We start from the raw sequence: 9,595 nt of genomic DNA, 5'->3' as shown, positions 1-9,595 counted from the left end.
CATTTACAAATGCTTCTGATACAAGATACACAAAATATGTGGAAAATGAAGAAACTCAAGTCTGAGTACATTATTTGATAAATCAGTTCAGTTTATATGCTGCAGAAATTCTTTTGAAAATAATTGTGACTGCAACAACAACAGGACTGATAACAATGACCTCTTACTGGGTGCCTAGTGATACCTTAAGTGCTGAAGATAAAATAATGAACAAGCTAGGCTAGATCACTGTCATTATGAAATTATGTCCCAGTATGGGGGACTATCCCCTTCATGACCACTAATAAGTAGATAAATAAATGAGGTAATTAAAGATTGTATAAACATGATAAATACAAAAAAGAGGTTGAGATTTAATTGGCTGTAATGGATGACACATGCTTTTAATAGAGTACCTGTGAAGAGCTTCCCTGAAGATTATCACTTAAGCTAAAACTTGCAGAAGAGAAGGAATTTTTATTTTAAAATGTAGGTAGAAGTAAATTTGGGGCAGAGAAAATAGCATGTCCAAGGGCCCTGAGGCAGAGAAGAGCTTGGTATATTCAACAAACTGAGGGAAGACTGAGGAGGCTGGAGCACACTGAGGATTGAGGAAAAAGGTTGGAGATATTTCAGCAGGTCAATTATATTTGTGCTGGTTTTACCCTTAAAAACAAATACCACTTTATTTCCTCCTACCCATCTGTCACTTCCAAATTGTCTTAACTCTTGCCAAGTCAGGGGAATGAAAGAATCAGTCCACTGCAAATACTGTCAGTCTGCCTGACTTTAGCGTCTGCCAAGCAGAGTTGAGGCTGTGAAACTTTTATCTATAAACTCAGTTTCATCTAAAAAATGTACACTAATCTTGACTTCTGGTAGAGGAGTTTTAAGGAGAAATTGCCTGGGACTTTGAGACTCTGTCTCGTATTATATTCATTAGTGGCTAGTTCTGATTTTGTGCCTATTCTGATAAATAGCTTCTGCCTTCTCTTGAAGATCTGGTTTCAAATAATTTGCAAATTCTTCATTCATTCATTCATTCATTTATTCATTGTTTGGTTGAGGGAACCACTCTAGGCAAGGCATCATCCGAGGCTCTGTAGATACACAGATGAATAAGATGGCTCCCTCCTCTGGGTCCTCGCAGGGTAGCAGGGGAGGCAGACACTACAGGACAATGCAGGGACAGGGTGATCAGGGAAGGTGCAACTCCCCTGTGGGCTTTAGGGGAAGCTTCCTAAAAGAGAGGCAAGGATAAGCAAACTTAGCCAAATACAGGTAGCACTACCAGAGTAGTAGGATGGGGAGTGGGGAAGAGTGCCTCCAGGCAGAAAAGGCAGCAGGAACTGAGGAGGCAAGAAGTAGCATGGCCTGAGTGAAGAACTCTAGGCAGCAACTGGACCCTGGTCACATCTCTGTCACTCCAGGATTTGGACTGAGATTGCGTATCCCAGGCAGCAGCAATGCATCTGAACTCAGGACTTCTTTCCTGTGCCAGCGTCCCTCATATAGACTTGCTGGCCTTCTGAGCCTGCTCTGAGATCTCCCACTGTAATATTCTGGTCATTTATCAGGGCACTGTGGCCTTATGCCAATTTGAGTGGCTCTGTGATCCCTTGTGGTCTCTTGTGATACTGTCCTGCACTTCTTCCTGGACTTATGGGGAGACTTTCTGACTCCAGGAATGTTCTGTCCTCTTTCTTGCTATTTATTAGGTCATCTGGGGGTTGAGTCAGAGGAGCCCTGGCCCTGATTGCACCCCAGAGGAACATTTTCCTTGGCTGTTTGTGGTGGGAAGAATGCAGCTTGTTGGAGGAGGGTTTCCATTGCCCTCCTCTCTTCTCTGCTCTTGTACAGGGCTTGCATCCTTTGAGAGGGACAAAGTCAAGAAGAGTGAGAGGCAAGAAGGACAAGGGCAGTTTGACAGTGACAGAGATTATCTCTGCTTAAGAAAGGAAACTGGGTTTGAAAGGCCAGGACTAAAACTAACAGTATAGCTTATTCCTGTGTGTGCTACCCACAAAACAAACAAACAAGATGACCTCTGGGGCACAGTTAGCTGGGCATAGTGCAGAGATGCGGAGACAGAGAAATCCCAAGCACAACTCCGCAGCAATTGACTTGCATTTTTCTCCCCAGAAAGGCCAAGTCAGGTAAGAGGTCCTGGAAAGAAAGCTCCGGAATAATCACTCTGAAGACAATACAGCAGTAAGAAGGGACTAGGACCTCCTGAGCAAAGCAGACCTGCAGACAATTGGTTTATATTTTCCAGGGGAAATGCAGTAGTTTCTATGATGTTGAAAATATGCTAAACTAATTCCTGGGCTGATTGCAATTTGACTGGTTGTGAGTGGTTCAGCTCCTTGCAAATTCTCATCAGTAGCATAGCAATGAGATTCTCAGGGCCTACTCTCTCCTTTCTCAATTCTTCCTTAAATTCCCAATTTATACTGAAATAAAAGAAAATTCACTGGCCTTACTGGAATATCAGAAGTATAAAATAGAATTTTTGGCTCTCAGGGCCATTTCAGCTTGTCATTTTGTGAAATTAGAGACAGATGGGTGATGTCTGCATGTTGTGGGAAATTCTGTCCTACATTCCAGCCAATGCTGGGAGTTTTGGAAGAGGACAGAGAGGAGAAAGAGAAAGCAATTTGGATGAGGCAGAATACATGCTAATTCTGTGACAAAGATAGCATCAAATCTGCAAACATTAATTCTAGGCAAGTCTTATTCTTAGCCAGCTTTCTTTCCCTTTTCTAGCTTTCACAGTATCAAGTGAATTTAAACTGGGTGCTAATGGAAGATAATTCAGAAGTCATCTTGTCTTATACTGTAAAATATCAGTTTTGTAAGTGATAAAGGAATAGGAGGGGTCACTGGTGGTCCAGTAATTAATCTGTATTTATAACCTATTATAACTAATTTTGAGTTGAACAAATTTACTCCAAAGACTGAAGTGACAGAGGGTACTGGTGGCATTGTGTGGGAAGAGGCTATTGTGTGTGAAGAGTTGGAATTTGGAGAAGAATGGGGTTCCATAGCCTAATGTGTCTCTCTACAAATCATTCCACCCCTTTTCAGGGGTACCCTGGGACTTCTGTGATCACTGTATGTTCTGGGGCTGAGGTTAAAGAGGTCAGGTGACTCTCCATGTCAGAGTGGAAAAAAAGTACAGGCAGTAGGGAGTTGTCAGATGGCTGGCAAGGTACTAAAGAAAAACAAGGAACTTGGATTCAGATGTAAACACATAAAAAGAACCCAGGTACTGACGCTAAGAATTTATGAGCCCAAAATTGCTGTGGTAGAGGCTGGAATGACCCTCGCATGGTCCCTGTGAGGTTCAAGGCAGCTAGATTTCTGATTAGAAAGCAAGAAACAAAGCTACAAACAAATCAAGGTTGTGAAATCTCTACAAGTGTTGTCTGAAAGAACAGAAAGAGAAGCTTGAGAAGGAAAAGACAAGGTCATTTTAAGGTTGAATTATAGAAAGAATGAGTTAATTTCCATGGAAGGGAAGCGGAAAGTAGCTGTGGGGTCCAACTTCTTTTCTTCTTTCAGCCTCAATTGTTTATGTGTGAAACAGGAATAAAAATTCCTATGTCTCATAATGGGAATGAAAATCAAATGAGATCACATAGGTAAAAGTATTTTGTAAACTATAAGGAAAGATGGTTCTGAACTTACCAGGAGATTTCATTGGCTCTCTTGCTAAGTGGAGCAGAAGAGAAAGGTCTTTGATCACTAGATGTTCAAAATTATTAGGCAGGGATGAGAGGCATACACTTTATTGATTCAAGGAAGGGCTCTTCCCCTAGCAGATCCCAAAAGTTGCTTATTGACTACTCTGTAGTTACAATCATAGGATGCCTTCTAATATGTATAATTTTTCTTATTCATATTAGTTTTTCTTTACTAATATTATCTATAAAGTTCTAAAAACATCACTTTCAAATTATATGAATTTCTTTGAGAATTGGATAGTAACTGCTGGCCCTTTTCTCAGGACAATATCTGGATAGGTTATTTCATACTACCCTGTTACATCCAAAGTTCTGATGCTCTGATTGGGCAAGCTAGGCAAGTGGCCTCCTTTGCAGAATCCTATCTGGTCTCATTTCTGCCTGGCTGCCATAAGTGTGATATACAACAAGCAGGCCAAGGGGTGGACAATCTAGAGCGGAGGGTGTGGTTGGATCCAGCATGTCACCCTTACAGGAGAAGAGTAAAATGGAAGACAAATGAATTCTCAGTAATGATTGTGAAACCCCTACTTCCTTGTGAAAGGTCTGACTGCCAGGTGGGTACCACTATAATAAGTCATACAGCCTGGAATAATTTGGTAGCTCTTTAAGAAGGATACGTATATGTGGGAGGAGGTCTTAATGAGCTGAATACAAATAATAGCAGTATGTCATTCTTTCACAACGTCTTCCTTGAACTATTTCCCCACTACTTTTATATGAAGGATGCTCAGTAGAAAGAAACAAAGGTAAAGGGTAGGTTTTAGGTTTATAATTGAAGTGCACAAGGGATCCTAATGATACCAGAGGAGCCATAGAACACATAGTTGCTACTGTGTTATGCCTACCCTTCCCAAATTCTTCAACTCCTCCCTGTAGAATAATGGCTTTGTGGACATAAGTCATTAGGAATAAAAAAAAATTTCAAATACATCATCACTACTTACTTGACAAAATTAATGTGTTCCCATGTAATTGTTAGCAATTTTGCATAGATTCAAGAGACATTGATTTGCTTCTGCTGAAAATATCTCCTCTACAGATTTGTTAGTTCACCCCAAATATCTCTATCATTGGGATCTTATCTTTAAAATAAAATATTGAAAACCTATGCTAAAATTGTATGTGCTTTATATAAATGTAACCTACCATTATTTGTTAATGCTTTATTAAGAATTGTTTAGTCATATTGGCTTGGAGGGAAATAAAAACAGAGAATTTTGATGAGGCCACTCATGAGGACAGGTTCTGACTTAGGAGATTTCACTGAATCTCCTGCTAAGCAGATCAGAGGAAAAAGGTCTTTAATCACTGGTTCATCAATATGCTGAAATGGTGGATTGAGTGGAAGGTTGAGGGTGTGAGAATGAGGTATATGGATACTGAGACAAATATGATGTGGTTTCTTAGTTTAATGAGCTCACCAACTAGTAGGGGAGCTAGACATTTAAAAAATATTAAAAATTTTGTTTAAAGTAGTTAATGTAATATAATACATGCAGAGAGAAACACATAGGTACCAGGTGCTATGGGAACTAAGGAGATTACTAAACCCAGGCTAGAGTTGGATGAAGTCATGGAAGGTTTGTTGTAGAGATGAGTCTGACCTGAGTTTTTGTCTTTTTTTTTTTTTTCAAAGCCAGGTTTATTGAGGTAGAATTTACATGTAGTAAGACTTATCCCTTTTAGGTGTACAATTTTATAAATTTTAACAAATGTACAGAGTTATATAATCACCATCAAGATATAGAATATTTCCATTACCCTAAAATGTTTTCTTGAGCCCCTTTGTAGTCAATTACTTTCCTTCACACTCAGTCCCTGGGAACCCCTGATCTGATTTGTATTCCTATAATATTTTTTCTTTTTAATATTTTTCTTTTTTCTTTTCCTTTTTTCTTTCTTTTTTCTTTTCTCTTTCTTTTTCTTTTCTTTTCTTTCTTTTCTTTTTTTTTTTTTTTTTTTTTTTTTGAGAAAGAGTCATGCTTTCTCACCCAGGCTGGAGTGCAGTGGTGTGATCTCAGTGCACGGCAACCTCCACCTTTCGGGTTCGAGCAATTGTCCTGCCTCAGCCTCCCGAGTAGCTGGGATTACGGGCATGGGCCACCACACCCAGCTAATTTTTGTATTTTTAGTAGAGATTAGGTTTCACTATGATGGCTAGGCTGGTCTCAAACTCCTAACAAGTGATCTACCTGCCTTGGCTTCCCAAAGTGCTGGGATTACAGGCGTGAGCCACTGCGCCTGGCTACATTTTTAATTTTTTAGTTTTTTTTTTGTTTATTTTAAATTTTCTTTATCATTTTCCCATACATTCTGATATCCCTGTATTTTTGCCTTTCCCAGAGTGTCTTATAAAGGGAATCACAGAGCATTTAGCCTTTGCATTGAGCCTTTTTTATTCAGCCTAATGCTTTTGAGATTCATCCATGTTATTGCATGTATCCTTTTTGCTGCTGAATGGTATTTCATTAAATGCATCTACCACAGTTAGTTTTTTCATTCATCAGTTGGAGGCTGTTTGGGTTGTTTCCAGTTCTGAGGAATTGTAAATAAAGCTGCTATAAACATTTATGTCTAGGTCTTTGTGTGACATATGCTTTCATTTCTCTTGGATGAATACCTAGGAGTGAGATTGGTGAATCATATATTAAATATATGCTTATATGAAACTGCTTGTTTCCACCACCCGTGTATGAGAACCCTGAAGGGGAGATTATCTTCACTGGGGCACAGAGAGAAGAATTATGGAAGACTTTTGGCCTATCATCATGTAAACTGAGACCCAAAGGAGAGAAGTTTGTGCAGCAAAACAGAGAAGAGGAGTTAGTGAGGCAAATGGGCTGAGGAAGAGCATCCCAGGCAAAAGGATTAGCATGGGAAAAAGTTAGCAAAGAAACTTTTAAAAATAAGGATGCAAAATGTCCATTGTATGTGACAATATGCAAATTCCTGGTGATATTTGCAGCAGCAGTTTCAGTGGAGTGTGGTGGGTGGAAGGAAATTTAATGATGTTGAAGAGTGAATGAGATGTGAGAATGTGGAAGGAAGTGTCTAGACCATTCTAAAAAGTGTTGGCTGGTGAGTGAAATGGAGAGAGGGTAGGAGTTGGAGGTAGCCCACAGGGTCCAGGGGAGTTAAGAATGGGAGAGGGCTGGGTAGGATGATGGGCTGGAGAGGAAGAGGTTACATATGCAGGCAAGGGAGACAGCAAAGACAGGCCTTGGTCAGAAAAGAGAGGAGAAAATAACAGTCTTTGACCTGGTTGTCTGACATCTTATTCTTCGCACTGTAGGCAAGGGAGAGAGGTAGAAACACAGCAGGAAGCTGAGATCATTCCTCTCTGATTTGCCTCCTACTGATTATGAAAACTAAGGAAGACAAAACGGAAGGGAAAACTTATTCCAAATAGAGAATTTAGAATTCCTGTCTAGGCTCCCCCTTAAAAAGGCAGATTCATGGAACCATGTAATAGGTTTATATCTAAAAAAATTAGTACACGTTTTTGGTAAATATCATTTAAATACAATGAAGTACACAGGAATCCCTCACAATCCTACAGTTTGTTATTAATATTTTGTTGGATTTTCTTCCACTCACAATCCTACAGTTTGTTATTAATATTTTGCTGGATTTTCTTCCACTCATTTATTTATTCATATACTTTTCATGTAACTGAGATGCTACCATTTATGGGACTATATGCAAATATCTTGTTCAGCATATTACTTTCATTAATTAGTACATCACATTACTTTATAGATACTGGAATAGAGCTCCATAAGGCCAAGAACCATGCTGTCTTGTTTACTATTCTACATGTGTCCTTAGCTCTAACCCTATGACTTGCACATGTAAAATAGATCACATACATGCGACATGGGTATGATGTGTTTAGATATCTATAGAAAGTTTTCTTTGCTTTACTACAGCATAGCAAATTGATTAAAGGGGACCCAGTAAGCAAGAGGTTGTTGTATGAGCCCAGAGGAAGCGTGCTGGAGACCTGGGACATAGCAGGGAAGAGGGAAGGATTGAATGGATTGAGGTGGGATATGAACTAGACTGTATTTAATGATTGCTTGGATAAAGGAGTATGGGGAAAAAGAGGTCAATCCCTGGCTCCTGCATCAGAGCAACTGAATACATCTGGGGTCATTTACTGGGATGGGAAAGAAGGGATGGTTTGGAGAGAGGATTAGGAATTCAGTTTTGGACATTTAAGGTTTAACCTGTGAAAAGGACTTGCAAATAGAATGTCTATGAAGCCACTGGATTTACAGGTTTTAAACAGAGGTATCTGGATGAAGAAAAGTACTTGGGAGTTGTTGATATATGGATAGTAATTGAATCTGTGAGGTAGGGTGAGTCTGCCTAGAGGAAGGGTGTTAAATAAGGAGGGTAAAGGGTTTAGGGAAAAGAAGGGCCAACATTTTAAAAGACTGTGGGAGTAGAAATAGTAAAGAAGGAAACAAATAAAAACCAGATACAGGGGGAGACATTATAGAACCCAACAGCAAGAGTCTTTTTCTCATAGAAGGGTGTCATTAAGAGTACTAAATTCTCCTGAGAGGTCAGAAAAAAAATGGTAGAAAGTTTCCCATTGAATTATACAACCTCTGGGTGATCATTGATGACCCTGGCGAGAGCAGTTTCCGTGGCATGGTGAGGTCAGAAGTGGTCTGGGGTAGGTAGAGAAACTGGCGGAGTGGGCATGCTGCTCCTCAAGGTCCCAGCCCACTCTCCCAAGCCTGCACCTCACTAGGTGCAGGGGAGATGGGTAGTTAACGGATGTGGGTAAGCATGAATTGTGGCAGCTGTGGTCCTGGAGGAGGAGGGCTGTCATGAATTTTCCTGTTGGCCATTATAATTTTTATAGGGGTAATTTGTTTTGCTTTGTGACTTTTTAAGAACTTGCGCTGAAAGAAAAATGAGAGGCTTTCCAGGGACAGCTTCTTTGACAGCTCAGCAGCACCACACACATCCTGAGAAAGTTAAGACTTAAAGGGGATGAGAAAAATTTACAGAAAATTTATTAGTTGTGTTTCAAGCTGTGCACAGTGCAACAGACTAACAGCATATTAATACCTTCCTGGGAGGCTGCCATTCACCTAACTGCAGAATTATGGAGATAAAAATTGTCTGTAAAGTGAGAAACTCACTCAGGATATATAGTGGGGCTGTTAGAAGAAACGACCCTAACACTCATGACAAACTTCTGGCTTTTTATAGAGAATCATCCTTCAGAGAGGCCAGCCTATTCTTAAAAAAATTGCTGAGGAGCAATGCTGCAAGGCTCACATCAGAGTAATTGTGACCCTGTCTTGTCTGAACAAATGGGAGTTGCTGACCTGGGAAGGTAAATATAGATGCCCTAGAACTAGGAGAAGTAAAAATTTCAATTTAATTTTTTCTCAACTTTGGTGGACACCATGATTTAATTCTTGCATATTTAGCTTTCTAATTGTGTTTCCCTCAGCCTAATACTATAATAAACTTGTTTCATCAAAGTATACCTATTTGGATTGAGTGCAAGGAGCGCAGTAACTTCTGAAAGATGGAGAGAATCCAATTTGGGCTAATGTTTTAATTTTCCCGTGGAGATTCTACAACATGGGAAATCCATAGGTGGATGATCTATAAATGATTGTGCAGTGGAATAATCCAGGTGCTTTAGCCTGTTCTTGCATTGCTTTAAAAAAATACCTGAGGATTCTCTGGTCTACACCTCCCAGCAAGAGTGATGCAGAAGGTGATTTCTGCATTTCCAGCTGAGGTACCCAGTTCCTCTCTTTGGGACAGGCTGGACACTGGTTTAGCCCACAGAGGGTGAGCTGAAGCAGGGTAGGGGGATGTCTCACCCGAGAAGC

The sequence above is a fragment of the Sapajus apella genome, unplaced genomic scaffold (assembly GCF_009761245.1).
Source record: "Sapajus apella isolate SASKATOON/1434 unplaced genomic scaffold, GSC_monkey_1.0 scaffold121, whole genome shotgun sequence".
In the NCBI taxonomy this organism is placed as follows: Eukaryota; Metazoa; Chordata; class Mammalia; order Primates; family Cebidae; genus Sapajus; species Sapajus apella.
This window is presented reverse-complemented; position numbering follows the sequence as displayed.